The sequence below is a fragment of the Triturus cristatus genome, chromosome 7 (assembly GCF_964204655.1).
Source record: "Triturus cristatus chromosome 7, aTriCri1.1, whole genome shotgun sequence".
Lineage (NCBI taxonomy): Eukaryota > Metazoa > Chordata > Amphibia > Caudata > Salamandridae > Triturus > Triturus cristatus.
The window spans coordinates 257,600,744-257,616,955 of record NC_140590.1 but is presented as its reverse complement, the minus strand read 5'-3'; the positions used below and the strand labels follow the sequence as shown (position 1 = coordinate 257,616,955).

Sequence of the window (16,212 nt, the reverse complement as noted above, 5' to 3'; positions counted from 1 at the left end):
TTCCACTTCTGAGAACCCGTGGAGTGACCTCCACTTCTGAAAACCACTGAAGAGGCTTCCACTTCTAAGGACCACTGGAACAGCTTTCATTTCTGAAGACCATCGGAGATGCTTCCACTACTGAGGGCCATCAAAACAGCTTCCACTTCTGTGGACCATCGGAGTGGCTTCCATTTTTGAGGACCATCGGAGTGGCTTCCACTTCTGAGAACCATCTGAACGCCTTCCACTTCTGAGGACCATCTAAGAGGCTTCCACTTCTGAGGACCATCGGAGAGGCTTCCACTTCTGAAGACCATCGGAGTGGCTTCCACTTCTGAGAACCATCTGAACGGCTTCCACTTCTGAGGACCATCGGAGAGGCTTTCACTTATGAGAACCATCGGAGTGACTTCTCCTACTGAAGACCCTTGGAGTGACCTCCACGTCTGAGGACGTGAAAGAACCCCATCTACCAAAGTTAACTGAGGGGCCTTCTGAGGACAATCAGAGGGAGGTGCACACATTGAGGTAAGGCCACCAGAAATTTATAGCTGTTTGGTTGAGGTGTTTTCCACACACTATGATTCTGTTGCACTCACCATGTAACTAGTCATCTGCTGCATAATGTTGTCTCCGTTGCAGTATAATTCCACTGGCCCTGTGCACTCGGGGGGCATATGTACAAGCCCCTATCGCCACAGGAACGTCACTTTTTGTGACGCTCCTGTGGCAATAGGGGCCTTGACTTATGTACAAGGTAGCGTTAAGCCACTTAACATGGCTTAACGCTGCCTTGTACATAAGGTCTCCTTTCACACTATGGTTAGCGTGAAAGGGGTGGGCAGTGGGTGTTGCGTTGGGCGTTCTACTGCAACACCCATTATATTCGATGCTGCCCCCTATGTATAAGGGTGGCGTACATTAAGACCAGGAAAACCCTAGTCTTAAGTTGGCGAAACGAGGAGAAATGCATTATTTCTCCTCGTTTTTGCTTTTTCTATGTTTGCTGCCTTGTGCGGCACACATGGAAAAAGCAAAATGCCATGGATTGTTTATGTACGGGAATGTGTCCCTTCCTGTACATTAACAAACTTTTAAAAAAATGCTATTCTGTCACTTTCATGTGTGCTGCATGAAGCAGCACACATGAAAGTGACAGAATTGCATTTTAGGATTGTTCATGTGCAGGAAGGGGCACCTTCCTACACATAAACAATCCTCCCCTGCATGCAGACACTCTTGTACTCTGGTGCAAGGGTGCCTGCGTTGGTGCTAAATTGTTAAACTTAGGGCCATCGCAGGGGGAAACGCATGGCTGCACCACACTCTTGTAAATATGGTGCAGCTCTGCGTTTCATAAGGGGCAGAGCGCGTGGTTAAGCCAAGGGGGCTGACGACACGCTCTGCCACTTCATTGTACATATCCCACAGGGGTCTTATCTGGGAAAGTTGCGTCTCGGCTCTTTTTTGTGTTTTGTGCGAATGCGTATATTCGTTGAATACAAATTATTCAACAACCACCAGCCACTGGAAAGGTTTATTTTCAAGACAAAATGAAAGCCTGTGCGCCAGCTCACAGAGAAATCACTGAAGCAAGTGGTCTATTATTGTGTGGGTGGGGGCCGTAGACCTGTCCCCCAGTCTCACCCTGGGTGGTTTCAGATGAGCCCCTCATGTGGGGCCAGGTGTCTGTGTCTCTTGTTCTGTAGGTGGGGGCCGTAGACCTGTCCCCCAGTCACACCCTGGGTGGTTTCAGATGAGCCCCTCATGTGGGGCCAGGTGTCTGTGTCTCTTGTTCTGTAGGTGGGGGCCGTGGACCTGTCCCCCAGTCACACCCTGGGTGGTTTCAGATGAGCCCCTCATGTGGGGCCAGGTGTCTGTGTCTCTTGTTCTGTAGGTGGGGGCCGTGGACCTGTCCCCCAGTCTCACCCTGGGTGGTTTCAGATGAGCCCCTCATGTGGGGCCAGGTGTCTGTGTCTCTTGTTCTGTAGGTGGGGGCCGTAGACCTGTCCCCCAGTCACACCCTGGGTGGTTTCAGATGAGCCCCTCATGTGGGGCCAGGTGTCTGTGTCTCTTGTTCTGTAGGTGGGGGCCGTGGACCTGTCCCCCAGTCTCACCCTGGGTGGTTTCAGATGAGCCCCTCATGTGGGGCCAGGTGTCTGTGTCTCTTGTTCTGTAGGTGTGGGCCGTAGACCTGTCCCCCAGTCTCACCCTGGGTGGTTTCAGATGAGCCCCTCATGTGGGGCCAGGTGTCTGTGTCTATTGTTCTGTAGGTGGGGGCCGTAGACCTGTCCCCCAGTCACACCCTGGGTGGTTTCAGATGAGCCCCTCATGTGGGGCCAGGTGTCTGTGTCTCTTGTTCTGTAGGTGGGGGCCGTGGACCTGTCCCCCAGTCTCACCCTGGGTGGTTTCAGATGAGCCCCTCATGTGGGGCCAGGTGTCTGTGTCTCTTGTTCTGTGGGTGGGGGCCGTGAACCCTCCCGCATCTAGTCTAACCCCCACACACACACCCCGCCGGGTGGTGTCAGATGAGCCCCGCTGTATCCTCATGTGGGGCCAGGTGCCCGTATCTCTTGTTCTGTGGGTGGGGGCCGTGGACCCGTCCCCCAGTCTCACCCTGGGTGGTTTCAGATGAGCCCCTCATGTGGGGCCAGTTGTCCGTGTCTCTTGCTCTGTGGGTGGGGGCCGTGGACATGTCCTCTAGTCTCCCCTTGGGAGGTATTAGATGAGCCCACTGTATCCTCATATGGGGCCAGGTGTCCGTGTCTCTTGGTCTGTGGGTGGGGGCCGTGGACCCTCCCGCCTCTAGTCTACCCCACACACACACACCCCGCCAGGTGGTGTCAGATGATCCCCGCTGTATCCTCATGTGGGGCCAGGTGCCCGTGTCTCTTGTTCTGTGGGTGGGGGCCGTGGACCTGTCCCCCAGTCTCACCCTGGGTGGTTTCAGATGAGCCCCTCATGTGGGGCCAGGTGTCTGTGTCACTTGCTCTGTGGGTGGGGGCCGTGGACATGTCCTCTAGTCTCCCCCTGGGAGGTATTAGATGAGCCCACTGTATCCTCATGTGGGGCCAGGTGTCCGTGTCTCTTGTTCTGTGGGTGGGGGCCGTGGACATGTCCTCTAGTCTCCCCCTGGGTGGTATCAGATGAGCCCCTCATGTGGGGCCAGTTGTCCGTGTCTCTTGCTCTGTGGGTGGGGGCCGTGGACATGTCCTCTAGTCTCCCCTTGGGAGGTATTAGATGAGCCCACTGTATCCTCATATGGGGCCAGGTGTCCGTGTCTCTTGGTCTGTGGGTGGGGGCCGTGTACCCTCCCGCCTCTAGTCTACCCCACACACACACACACCCCGCCGGGTGGTAAAAGATGAGCCCCGCTGTATCCTCATGTGGGGCCGGTGTCTGTTGAGCGCTGATGTCTCTTATTCCATGGCTTATTACCTGCTGGGTATTAGCTGTTCCTTGTGCTGTGGGTGTGTTTCTGTTAGCTGTCTCTCATCCTTGGAGGATGCGGGTATCCGTAGAGCTCTTTCTTTTTTGTTCCTTGTTTGAGTATCAGTGAAGTGGGAGGTGTCTCACATTAGGTAGATTGGTGTCTCTGGAAGCTTGTTCTCTACTGGCTGTCACTGTCAGTGAGGACACAGCCGTATTTATTATTCCGTGGCCTGGTCTCAGTAGACAGGAGCTGTCTCACTCTGTGGATAGGTGTCTCTGGAGGCTAGGTCTCTACTGGCTGTCAGTGTGGTCACAGCCGTCTCTTGTTCCGTGGCCTGGTCTCAGTAGACAGGAGCTGTCTCTCCTGGCCCATGGATTGGTGTCTCTAGTGGGAAGTCCTCTGCTGGATGTCACTGAGATGACAGCCGTCTCTTGTTCTTGTCCGTGGCCTGGTCTCAATAGACAGGAGCCGTCTCATTCTGTGGATAGGTGTCTCTGGAGGCTAGGTATCTGCTGGCTGTCAGTGAGGACCCAACCGTCTCCTGTTCCATGGGATGGTCTCGGTAGACAGGAGCTGTCTCTTTCTGTGGATAGGTGTCTCTGGAGGCTAGGCATCTGCTGGCTGTCAGTGAGGTCCCAACCGTCTCCTGTTCCATGGCCTGGTCTCTGTTGACAGGATCTGTCTCAGTCTGGGGATAGGTGTCTCTTGAGGCTAGGCCTCTACTGGCTGTCAGTGTGGTCACAGCCGTCTCTTGTTCCATAGCCTGGTCTCAGTAGACAGGAGCTGTCTCTCCTGGCTCACGGATTGGTGTCTCTAGAGGGAAGTCCTCTGCTGGCTGTCTCTGAGATGACAGCCATCTCTTGTTCCGTGACCTGGTCTCAGTAGACAGCAGCTGTCTCATTCTGTGTATAGGTGTCTCTTGAGGCTAGGCCTCTACTGGCTGTCAGTGTGGTCACAGCCGTCTCTTGTTCCATAGCCTGGTCTCAGTAGACAGGAGCTGTCTCTCCTGGCTCACGGATTAGTGTCTCTAGAGGGAAGTCCTCTGCTGGCTGTCTCTGAGATGACAGCCGTCTCTTGTTCCGTGACCTGGTCTCAGTAGACAGCAGCTGTCTCATTCTGTGTATAGGTGTCTCTGGAGGCTAGGTATCTGCTGGCAGTCAGTGTGGTGACAGCCGTCTCCTGTTCCGTGGCCTGGTCTCAGTAGACAGGAGCTGTCTCACTCTGTGGATTGGTGTCTCTGAAGGGTAGGTATCTGCTGGCTGTCAGTGAGGTGACAGCCATCTCCTGTTCCGTGGCCTGGTCTCAGTAGACAGGAGCTGTCTCTTTCTGTGGATATGTGTCTCTGGAGGCTAGGCATCTGATGGCTGTCAGTGAGGTCCCAACCGTCTTCTGTTCCGTGGCCTGGTCTCAGTAGACAGGATCTGTCTCAGTCTGGGGATAGGTGTCTCTTGAGGCTAGGTCTCTACTGGCTGTCAGTTTGGTCACAGCCGTCTCTTGTTCCATAGTCTGGTCTCAGTAGACAGGAGCTGTCTCTCCTGGCTCACGGATTGGTGTCTCTAGATGGAAGTCCTCTTCTGGCTGTCACTGAGATGACAGCCATCTCTTGTTCCGTGACCTGGTCTCAGTAGACAGGAGCTGTCTCATTCTGTGTATAGGTGTCTCTGGAGGCTAGGTATCTGCTGGCTGCCAGTGTTGTGACAGCCGTCTCCTGTTCCGTGGCCTGGTCTCAGTAGACAGGAGCTGTCTCACTCTGTGGATTGATGTCTCTGGAGGCTAGGTCTCTACTGGCTGTCAGTGTGGTGACAGCCGTCTCCTGTTACGTGGCCTGGTCTCAGTAGACAGGATCTGTCTCAGTCTGGGGATAGGTGCGTCTTAAGGCTAGGTTTCTACTGGCTGTCAGTTTGGTCACAGCCGTCTCTTGTTCCATAGCCTGGTCTCAGTAGACAGGAACTGTCTCTCCTGGCTCACGGATTGGTGTCTCTAGATGGAAGTCCTCTTCTGGCTGTCACTGAGATGACAGCCATCTCTTGTTCCATGACCTGGTCTCAGTACACAGGAGCTGTCTCATTCTGTGTATAGGTGTCTCTGGAGGCTAGGTATCTGCTGGCTGTCAGTGTGGTGACAGCCGTCTCCTGTTCCGTGGCCTGGTCTCAGTAGACAGGAGCTGTCTCACTCTGTGGATTGATATCTCTGGATGCTAGGTCTCTACTGGCTGTCAGTGTGGTGACAGCCGTCTCCTGTTCCGTAGCCTGCTCTCAGTAGACAGGAGCTGTCTCACTCTGTGGATAGGTGTCTCTGGAGGATAGGTCTCTACTGGCTGTGTCAGTGAGGTCCCAAGCGTCTCCTGTTCCGTGGCCTGGTCTCAGTAGACAGGAGCTGTCTCTTTCTGTGGATAGGTGTCTCTGGAGGCTAGGTATCTGCTGGCTGTCAGTGAGGTCCCAAGCGTCTCCTGTTCCGTGGCCTGGTCTCAGTAGACAGGAGCTGTCTCACTCTGTGGATTGGTGTCTCTGAAGGCTAAGGGCCCGATTCACAGAACTAACTTAAGACAAAATCCTAAACTTACTACTATTTTGGTATTCACAGAATGCACTTACCTGCTTTTGGTATTCACAGAATGCACTTACTACTTTTGGTATTCACAGAATGGATTTACGACTACTAACTTTACGTCCGCACTCGGGCCGGAAACTCCGGCCCGGAGGCGGAGCTTCCGGCCCAGAGGTGGAGATTTTGGCCATGACTAAATCTCCGCCACTGGCCGGAATCCCCACCTCCGGGCCAGAAGCCCCGCCTCCGGCCCTGAAGCCCCGCCTCCGGGCCGGAAGCTCCGCCTCTGGGCCGGAAGCTCCACCTCCGGGCCGGAAGCTCCACCTCCAGGCCGGAATTTCCGGCCCGAGTGCAGACGTAAAGTTAGTAGTCGTAAATCCATTCTGTGAATACCAAAAGTAGTAAGTGCATTCTGTGAATACCAAAAGTAGTAAGTGCATTCTGTGAATTCCAAAAGTAGTAAGTTTAGGATTTTGTCTTAAGTTAATTCTGTGAATCGGGCCCTAGGTATCTGCTGGCTGTCAGTGAGGTGACAGCCATCTCCTGTTCCGTGGCCTGGTCTCAGAAGACAGGAGCTGTCTCTTTCTGTGGATAGGTGTCTCTGGAGGCTAGGTATTTGCTGGTTGTCAGTGAGGTCCCAAGCGTCTCCTGTTCCGTGGCCTGGTCTCAGTAGACAGGAGCTGTCTCAGTCTGGGGATAGGTATCTCTTGAGGCTAGGTCTCTACTGTCTGTCAGTTTGGTCACAGCCGTCTCTTGTTCCATAGCCTGGTCTCAGTAGACAGGAGCTGTCTCTCCTGGCTCACGGATTGGTGTCTCTAGATGGAAGTCCTCTTCTGGCTGTCACTGAGATGACAGCCATCTCTTGTTCCGTGACCTGGTCTCAGTAGACAGGAGCTGTCTCATTCTGTGTATAGGTGTCTCTGGAGGCTAGGTATCTGCTGGCTGTCAGTGTGGTGACAGCCGTCTCCTGTTCCGTGGCCTGGTCTCAGTAGACAGGAGCTGTCTCACTCTGTGGATTGATGTCTCTGGAGGATAGGTCTCTTCTGGCTGTGTCAGTGAGGTCCCAAGCGTCTCCTGTTCCGTGGCCTGGTCTCAGTAGACAGGAGCTGTCTCTTTCTGTGGATAGGTGTCTCTGGAGGCTAGGTATCTGCTGGCTGTCAGTGAGGTCCCAAGCGTCTCCTGTTCCGTGGCCTGGTCTCAGTAGACAGGAGCTGTCTCACTCTGTGGATTGGTGTCTCTGAAGGCTAGGTATCTGCTGGCTGTCAGTGAGGTGACAGCCATCTCCTGTTCCGTGGCCTGGTCTCAGTAGACAGGAGCTGTCTGTGTCTCTGGAGGCTAGGTATTTGCTGGTTGTCAGTGAGGTCCCAAGCGTCTCCTGTTCCGTGGCCAGGTCTCAGTAGACAGGAGCTGTCTCACCCTGTGGATTGGTGTCTCTGGAGGCTAGTCTGTGCTGGCTGTTGATTTTTGGAGTTTTGCATAGTGTGAACTCGGCTCAAGGGCATTGGAGCGCTTTGCAGGAGCAGCAGTTATATTTAACCCTGGCGGACAACTACGCTAGCGAAGTTTGCGTAGTTTGTGCTACTTCGTGCTATGCAAATTGCATGTAGCACAGTGCAAAATCGCGTAGCATAGCTGGCATTTTTTGCTCGCTCGCAGTCCTCAACGTCAAGTTGGCGACCGCAAGCGAGCAAAATGACATCCCGGCGAGACTTTTTCCTCGTTCGCGATCAGCAACATCAAGTTGCCGATCGCGGGCGTGGAAAATAAACCTCCCGGCGAGATTCTGAACGCGGGGAGGTCAGGTTTCTCATTGCGAGTGGTCGCGTATGCTATCGACCGCTCGCGATGAGAAACTACCAGTCTGCGTTGAGAAAGCTGCCGCTCGAGTAAAAATCTACTCGAGCATCAGTAAACGACCGCTTGCACTGTGCAAGAAGCCATTTGCAATGATTGCACAGTGCGTACAAGCATCTGGCACTGTGCAATCACCGCGAACAGCGTACTACGCAGTTCGCGTAGTGCTACGCGTATCTCGCATAGTGCGAAGTGCACTTCGCGTAGCTACGCGTAGCGCTACTACGCAAACTACGCCCAGGGTTATATTAAACAAGATCAGATTCTTTATTTTACAGGCATGGGAAGAGTTAAGTGGTTTGACCACAATCACAGGATGTTAAGCCATTGCTGGGATTTTAACCTAGTTCCCCAGCTCCTAAGGTGCCAGCTGGCACCATCAGGCCACACTTACTTTCAGAAAAAAGAAGCACCCGTGCGTAGCCCCCATTTTTGCAGCAAGGGTGCTCAATGCTAACAAGGACAAGCCTTGACAAATCCAATAGGTATTGCCTATGCAAGTGCTATTGGCTTTGACAGTATATTTTAGCCATGTTTGTACAACAGCATAGCTGCTGTTCAGCATGGCTAAAAGTTAGTGGACAAGATGAGAGTGCATGGAGTGTTGTAGAGTGGAATGGAGAAGGGTGGAGTAGAGTGTTGTAGATCGGAGTGGCATAGAGTGTTGTGTATTGGAAAGGCATAGAATGGAGTCACGTAAAGTGGCATACAGTGGAGTGGCATAGAGTAGAGTGTACTGATGTAGAGTTTATTGGTCTAGAGTGTTGCAGACTACAGTTGCGTAGAGTGCAGTGGCGTAGAGTGCAGCGGCATATCATTTAGTGGCATATAATGCAACATCATAGAATGCAGTGTCGTAGATTAGACTGTTGCATATTAGAGAGCAATGGCGTAGAGTGCATTGGTGCAGAGTGGCATAGAGTGAAGTAGCGTAGAGTGGTGTAGAATGCAGTGGCATAAAGTGCATTGGCATAGAATGCAGTAGTGCAGAGTAGAGTGGCATAGAGTTCAGTGGCGTAGAGTGCAGTGTTGCAAAGTTGAGTGGCGTAGAGTGTAGTGGTGTAGAGTTGAGTAGGGTGCATTGGCGCACCGTGCAGTCGCGTAGAGAAGAGTGGCAAAGAGAGCAGTTTAGTAGAGTATAGTGGTGCAGAGTAGAGTGCAGTAGCATGTAGTGCAGTGATTTAGAGTGCAGTAATTTAGACTAGAGTGTCATACAGTACAGTGGCATAGAGTGGAATGGCGCAGGGTGAAGTGCAGTGATCTAGAGTGCAGTGGCATAGAGTAGATCGTTTCAGAGTAGATGAAGTGGTAAAGAATGGAGTGGTGCAGGATAGAATGCATTGGCTTAGAGTAGAGTGATGTAGAGTGTAATTCCGTAGTGTAAAGTGGTGTAGAGTGCCATGGCATAGAGTGCAAAGGTGCAGAATAGATAAGAGTGGCATGCAATGGATTTGACAGAGTGCAGGGGTGTAGAGGAGAGTGGAACAGAGTTGACTGCATTGGCGTAGTGTATTGGCATAGAGTGCAGAGGCGTAGAGTGCAGTGTTGCAGAGCGGCCTAGAGTGGAGTGGTGTAAGTAGACTGGTGCAGAGTAGGGTAGAGTTGAGTGGTCTAGACTGGAGTAGTGTAGAGTGCAGTGGCGAAGAGTGCAGTGATGTAGAGTAGAGCGGCGTAAAGTGCATTGGCATAGGGTAGAGTGGTGCAGCATTGAGTAAAGAAGCGTAGAGTGAAGTGGTGTACAGTACAGCAGCATAGAGTGGAATAGTGCAGAGTGGTTTAGAGTGCAGTAAAGTGATGTGGTGTAAAGTGGAGGGATGCAGAGTAGAGTGCAGTGGCATGGAGTGGTGCAGAGTAGAGCAGAGTGGGACAGAGTGGTATATGCATGGTGTGGTAGTACACTGCCATTACACACAAACATTTTCAATTGAAATGACCATTACATTTTCACAGACATAGTGTTTTACTAATGAGGCTATACAGTGCACAAACGATAATGTGTGGAAATGCCATCCCCTAGTGTATTAATTGCTTTGATAAAATTAAAGTATTTGTTTCCAACACACTTCAGAATTAACAAAAAGATGTGCTTTATTTGTGCTTTCCTAATTCTGGTATATTCTGAATTACTTGCACAGTTCATTTTAATGTTGCTGTGTGCCAAGAAAAACCTTTTCCTACCCTCAGTATCCTGCAAGAATGTCACATAAATCCTCTTACATCGAGTTGGAGAAATAAAAGTAAACACCTAGCTCCCTCAGAAAGCAGAGCCTGAACTTTGACCTCTGTCTTTGAATGCACAGCAAATATGATAAGATAAGAACAAGATTTACAGGCCTGTTTACAGAACGATGCCCTTGTGGAAGAATACAAGGAGAGGTACTGTGAAAAGGTTTCGCTCCTTGGGAGGGACAAATTCAAGCTGGACAGCCTAAAACAAATAAAGCCTGCAAATAGAAATCCAGAAAATGTGAGTTACAAACCACAAAGCCAATGGTAAGAAACAGGCAGAATGCATTTCCAGGGATGCTTTCTCAATCTCTCCACTGGCCCATCACACTGAGGCCTGGCACATAAAGCAGGATTTCTGCCCCATTGTGTAAAACAAATAAAATAGGGATAAAGGCTCACATGTCGCTCAAGCTCCCTCATTGCTTGAGTCCTGTTCCACGCACAGCAAGCGTGACTTGGACCCTAAGGCCAGAAAATAGAGCACCCATTTCCCATTTTGGTAGTAAGACAGCCATAATTGTGGTGCTGTGTCCACTCACACCCCTGGCCTCAGTCAGTGTCACAGAACCTGCTACACTAATGGTAGTGATGGCCTCAAAGTAAAAAAACAAAAACATATATTGTCTCCATTCCGCTGGGGAATATTTCAGAAGAAGCTGTATCTGTCCATTTGTAAACAAAAAATAAAGCCCCTCATCTCTTTGACACTGTCTATGGGTCTGGCTGCTTTACTCTTTCTTTGGGGCCATTACTCTTGGGCCCCTGGGGTCCGCAGGATAAGGGCTCTGTATCTGAATACAACCCTGCTGACCTTCTCCCTGACCCGTCCTGGACTCAGCCTTTCACAAAAACAAAAACAACCATACCTTAAAGGTTAAGGCTGACCTTAAAGGTTCAGCCTGATGGCTCTGCCTGAAAGTGAATGGGCGGAGACTCCTGTGCTGTGAAGCCTAGGGAGGGACAGAAAACCAAGGAACATGCCTTAGCACCAGGATGCCTGCTTTCTGAAAGAAATGTAAATGTGTACAATAGGTTAGTCTCCAAATCAAAAGGTTGCTTGTGCACCAGTACAGTCTTTAACTTGGGGAGTCACTTGGAGTTTCATAGTGCAAAAGATTAAGGGTCACATGTACAAAGGGTTTTAGCCGTTGCAAACGGAGAATCGGGTCATTTGCGACCCCTAAATAACCCTTTGATATACATTAACCCTATTTTGCGAGTCGGTAACCTATTACCGAATCGCAATATAGGGTTTGCGAGTGGGTATTAGGAAGGAGGATGTATAAATGTTTTGCAATTGGAATGCAATCGCAAAAAATTTGCAGTTTACCACCAACTTCAAGTTGGTGGTAACTGATTCGTAAACGGGAAGGGGTCCCCATGGGACCACTGCCTATTCTTAAAAAAATGAAAAGAAAGCTTTTCCTTTAAAAAAAAACAAAAAACGTTTTCCTTCAAGGAAAACGGGGTGCATTTCCCCCGAAAAATGCTTTCTTGAAAAAGCAAAACACAGACATGGTGGACTGCTGACCTCAGCAGGCCACCATCCTTGTGATTTTGTGCATTCCTCATGGGTCGTAAATTGTGACCTGCCTCATGAATATGGATGAGTCCAGTCCATTAGCATCTCTTTGGGAATTGCAAACATGGTCAAAAACACTGTTGTACATCACATTTTGTGACTTCCAATTACGAGGCGCAAAAAGTCAGCGATCGTACATGTCCCTTATTCTTCTTGAGAGGTAACAGGAAGGTCAGCTGAGTTCTGGAGAGTCCTTTAAATAGATGCTTACAAAAATGGTTCTAGCTATAGTCAGGTTATTTATTACAAAAAACATAGATATAAATAAGGACTTAGATATTCACAGTGCTCCCTGCCACAGGCTGGACCTCATAGTACTATAAATACACAAGCCACTATTGCCCTGAGCCAACCAGGATTGAATTATTTTACACTCTGGTCTCACCCAGACATCTTCAGTGATTGCATTAGCCAAGTGGGATTTCAAAACATAAAAGAATACATTTCCCACTGATTAGTTTAACTTGAATGTACTTTTTATGTTATTTCATAGGCAGTTACTAGAAGGTGAATAAAATGACAAAACGGTTGCAGAATATTTTGTTCCTTTTAGTCCCATCTTTGACCCCGCCACCCCACTCACTGACCTCGACCCATTGGTACCCAGGATCACAGTTCACTTTCTTTTTTATGAACTTCAAGGGATTCTTGTAAATGAAGTTAGCTTGCAAAGCGCCAAATAAAGAAGGTCCAGCTTCAGGCCATCTTCATTTACAAATACTTGCAGATGCATTTGTGCTCCCCTGCGGATGCAGCCATGGACTCCAAGGGCGGCGTGCCCCACAGTTTGAAGACCTCTTCTCTAGAGCACAATTAACCCCTTTCCTAATGTCCCATATGAAAACCCCCGCACCCCAGAACCCATATCACACACCCACGAGGATGCTGCTGATCATAGAACACCCACCACCTCGTCCCTAGTGCCTTCCACAGTGAACACCGACTGTCCAAGAGAATCTTTGGTCGTACTCCACACTGAACAGGAATCCTTTTATGAATAACTGTCACTCATGGCCAATAGCTTTGCTACCCTTAAGGCAGAATTATGTCACATATACCAATCTCAGTGCCCACACATGTTCACAACCGCTACTTTACCTAAACTGCTTAACATAACTTTCTCCCCCAAAGCAATAGGGGTTCACGACCTAGAGAGCACCTCAATCTCTCCGTGATAACTCTGTTAAGAGCTGATACTCTCCTACAACACTGGTATTTTATCCTCCTCTAACTACGCTAAAGTCCCTTTTAGCTCAGAGAAAAGATGTACCAGCTCCCATAATACCCAAAACTCTGTGAATGCAAACAACCTCATTCCAGTCCAGATTGAAACTATCACTGTCTACAAGACCAATAGTTCCTGTCTCAGATGTACCCTCCTCCTTTGCGGACCAGCATCCAAACACAAGCTCAAATTTGCTGATGTGAATGAAACACACAGCCTGATTCTACTGTTCCTCACTGAAACAAGACTCACCACCTCACCACCTCACCACAGCCCGATCTAGACCTCCTAATGAGTCACTTGCCTGCACTGAAGAAGAAGATAAGCATTTGCAATGCAATAGGTCTCACATTTGTGAGAGTTAGTGCTATTGGAATTGTAAATGACAATGTCTTTTTCTTATTTGTTTTTGTTTGGAGTAGAATGGATAGATGTGGTGTGGAGTAGAATTATGTGGGTTGTATTGGAATTATTAGTTGTGGAATTGTGTGGGTGGAATTGTGGGGTGTGTAGTGTATTTGTGTAGTAGAATTATGTGGCCTGGTGAATAGATCGGGTGAGAGCTGAACAGAATAGATATAAAGGAAGATAGAGAGGGATAGGTAGGTTGTGCAGGAAGTGGTGAATGGACTCCAGACAGAAGAGCAGAAAGAGTGTGTGAGAAAGAGAGAAAGAAGGCGAGAGCAGGCCAAAGACGCTTAAAGAGGGAGGACTTGTGTACACAGAAGGCACACTAAGCATTTCCTAAAAGAACCAGGCATTTAACAAATGAAATAACAGAAGAAGAAAAACATTGTAGTTCTCTACATCAAGACACAACTAGCAGTTGCAGACACGCAAAACTTACAGTAATCAAACCAGAAACCAATCTATATATGATTCCAAAACACTGCATAAATTCACTGGCTTTCTACATAGCCTCCTTATACCCACAATTATGTGTTCCTACTCTGTACTAAATGCCTGGCAGCATCATTTGAGCGACTCGGACATGCTCATGACACCCACTGAAACTATATTGCTTGCTACCTCTACACAGACTAATTTGAAGCAGATATCAAAATAGCAACAAACGAAAAGATACTGCCAGCCTTGCTTCTCATAAGCAAGGACTATAAGTACAAAGTGAGCATTTACGCATCGCTTTCAGGTTTTCAAAACACATAAATAAAGGGCATCGTCAATTACAATGTCAATAGCGCAAACTCTCACAAACGAGAGACCTATTGCATTGCAAACGCTTGTTTTATATTTGCATGTTGTAGGAAATGGGTGGAAACTTTTACAAGGTCAGGGAGGTCATTCCATAGCAGAGACCTAAACAGCTGGAAAGATCCTGGTGAAAGAGCACCTTGTTGACTTAAATGTATCACTTGATTACCGAAAAAAAGATGAAATATAAAATACACAATATATAACCAAACTGCAGAATCCAACCTGTGCATTTCTGTGTTTGAAGGAGACCAGGAAGAGCTCACAATAATTATATAACCTAACATCACATTGAAGATCAAGATAAAAAAAAGTTAGACATAAATAACATAGAAACATGCCTCCTTTTGTCGTGCAGTCTGATGAAGATGCACATCAATGAAGAGGGAGGGAAATACCATTTCAATCAATGATATAGGGAATACATGGAAACACCAGGGTTACTCCCCCTAACTCGGTGTCAACGAAGTAAGGAGTTAGATTAAGAGCCTGCCTTATTAGTTGCAGGTCTCTGATCAAACACACAGAAGATGTTTGGTTGTCCCTATCAAATAATGACTGGGATATGATGTTTCTTACCGAAACCTGGTTAAAAGAGGAGTCTAAACCGGTTTTAGCATTAGCTATCCCACCAGGCTTCAAAGTCTGTTGCGCAAAAAGATCAAGAAACAAAAGGGCTGGGGTAGCCATCATAGTGATAGACTCCTGTGAGATCGCTGCTACTGAAGTACTGAATCTGGGCGTGATTGAAGGATCACATTTCTGTATAAAGACTGGACCTATGTCCTCCCTCGCTGGATTATTAATCTATAGACCCCCCAGCTACCCTCCCTACCATACTCTAGATCTTTGTAATTTCATCGCGCAGAAGTCACTACCATACGCAAACTATATGGCCCTAAGAGATTTTAACCTACACATTTCAGACCCGAATTGTTATCAGGCATCTCAGCTGATGATGTCACTTGAGGGGGCAAATCTCACGCAGCATGTAAGATCTCCTACCCACTGTGCTGGTAATATCTTAGACCTGGTGTTTTCAAACATCCCATCCTTGGTTGTTGAGTCCCCACAACAACTGGTCTGGACAGACCATTTCTTGGTCCCATTTTCATGTAGTAGAGTAACACCACAACGGAGTGGAAAAACATCAAATACACCCAAAAGGAATTCGAAGAAATTGACTCCGAACTCCTTATGCCCAGTATTGCTGGATAGCCAACCCCAATTGACCAATGACCCTAACACTGATGATATTGACTTGGCCGGGTGGATCTCTGCCGCATTGGACAACCTAGCCCCAGTTAGACTAGGCAGATCCCCCAGAAATACCCCGTTGGCCCCATGGTTCACGGAGGAACTTAGAGTGATAAAGAGCAAATACAATCAAAAAGAATGCCTCCGGAGGAAAGCATACTGCCCCCAGGCAAAAAGGACTTACAAAGAATCTCTAAAAGAACTTCACAAAGCTATGAGAGTCACTAGAAGTGACTACTTTGTGAAACGAATCAACACTGCGGAAAACTCCTGCAAGGAAATGTTAAAGATAGTTAGCTCCTTCACTAAACCAGCAGCGCTAGAAAGTAAGAGACCATCGTCACCATCATTGTGTGCAAAACTGTCGGACTTTTTCGAGGAAAACATTTATAAAGTATACGATACCTTCACGACGGGAATGGACACTATTGAATCGGAAGCTGAGGATAGCCATGATGGGGAGGTTTTCTTGTCTGAATTTCACCCCATCTCACTTTAGGAATCCTTGGTAGAAATTCTGAAATGTAAATCAGGGTCCCCAGAAGATCCCTGACCCCCCAAATTGTGGGAAGCACTCGCCCACATTCTTAATCATACCCTGAACCTTATATGGAACAGCTCACTTACCAATGGCATCTTTCCAGAGTTATGGAAACATGCTAAGCTCCTGCCCCTTTTGAAGAAGACCAATGCTGATCTGGGTGATCTTAAAAACTATCGCACAATCTCTCTTCTCCCTGCACTGGCCAAGATGCTGGAAAAATTGGTCCAACGTACCAATTTTATCGCCAGCCGCGACATTTTGCATGAAACACAGTCCGTTTTTCCAGCGGGCTTCAGCACTGAGACAGCTCTGCTGGAGGTGGCAGAGTCTATAAGAATGGAGGTGGA

At 48.6% G+C, this 16,212-nt stretch overlaps 1 protein-coding gene across 1 annotated transcript in view; it reads left to right on the top strand.

Moving 5' to 3' along the window:
* The first annotated feature begins 360 nt into the window (after positions 1-360).
* LOC146809341 (paired box protein Pax-6-like) overlaps positions 361-16,212 on the top strand; it is a 101,649-nt gene continuing 85,797 nt past the window's right edge. Inside the window, exon 1 of the mRNA XM_085616139.1 lies at positions 361-510. The gene's annotated coding sequence lies outside the window, so the exon portion shown is untranslated. The remainder of the gene's footprint in view (positions 511-16,212) is intronic.